Source organism: Prionailurus viverrinus, chromosome C2 (assembly GCF_022837055.1).
Source record: "Prionailurus viverrinus isolate Anna chromosome C2, UM_Priviv_1.0, whole genome shotgun sequence".
Lineage (NCBI taxonomy): Eukaryota > Metazoa > Chordata > Mammalia > Carnivora > Felidae > Prionailurus > Prionailurus viverrinus.
Window position 1 is genome coordinate 68,528,286 of NC_062569.1, and position 1,152 is coordinate 68,529,437.

The 1,152-nt window shown below is 45.1% G+C and overlaps 1 pseudogene; it reads left to right on the plus strand.

Moving 5' to 3' along the window:
- Positions 1-354: 354 nt before the first annotated feature.
- On the plus strand, positions 355-906 carry LOC125174461 (ubiquitin-conjugating enzyme E2 C-like; annotated as a pseudogene).
- Positions 907-1,152: the final 246 nt, after the last annotated feature.

The following is a 1,152-nucleotide window of genomic DNA, read 5'->3' on the forward strand; positions in this document are numbered from 1 at the left end:
TTGTTAAGGATCTTTAACCAAGGCCACACCTCCTTCTAGGGAAAGTGGGCAAAATATGTATATGTTTTTTAAAGAAACATCACTGTGAGGATTACCTTATTCCTTCTGTTTCAGAATCACACCAAAGTGTTGTGGCACTATTCCTGGGAGGATGTATATTCATGTAATGAAGAAAGAAACAGAAAATTGACATACATTCAAAGCTAGAACCTCAAAAATGAAAACATTGCAATACCACCAAATGTTTTTCTTACAGTGAAAAAAGGCAGGCATTTGCAGTCATGCTTTCTGAGTTCCCTGTTCTCTGCTAGGATGGCTTTCCAGACCCAGGGGCCACAGCCATGGCAGCGCAAAGGAGCCGAGCCCAGTGGGGGGTGCCAGCTGGGCACCGTGGGCAAGAGGCTACAGCAGGATCTGATGACCCTCAGGATGTCTGGCAATGTAAGAATTTTGTCTTCCTGAATCAGACAGACTTTTCAAATAGGTGGGGGCCATCCATGGAGCATTTGGCACAGTGTATGAAGGAAGACCTGAAGTATAAGCTCTCCTGGAAGTTCCCCACTGGCTATGCTTACAAGCTTTGCTATACCTTCACCATCTTGCCTCAGTTAGTATTTAACATTCTCAGCTGGCAACACCCTGCTACCACCCCACCATGGACACCCAGGGGAACATCTGCCTGGACATCCTGAAGAAATAGTGGTCTCCCATATCCATCAGGACCATCCCACTGTCCCCCCAGAGCCGGCTAGGAGAACCCAACGTTGTAACATTGATAGCCCTTAGGACCAATACATGCTGCTGAGCTCTGAAAAAAAAAAAAAAAAGCCTACAGCCTTTAAGAAGTAGCTGCAGGAAACCTACTCAAAGCAGGGCTCCAGCCAAGAACCCTGCCTGATTGTCTAGTCACTCTACTTTTTTGTCTTTGTTTTTTCCTTAGAGGGTCTGTCCTTTCCTTCATTCCTGTTGAGGACTCTGTATCTTAGGCTGTGGTGTCATTTTTGTTTTGTTTCTGTTTTTGGTTTTAGTTTTTTTTAAGTTTATTTTTTTTTATTTTGAGGGAAGGGGAGTGACAGAGAGAGAGAGTATCCCAAGCAGGCTCCATTCTGTCAGTGCAGAGCCCAGCAGGTGACATCATGACCTGAGCTGAAA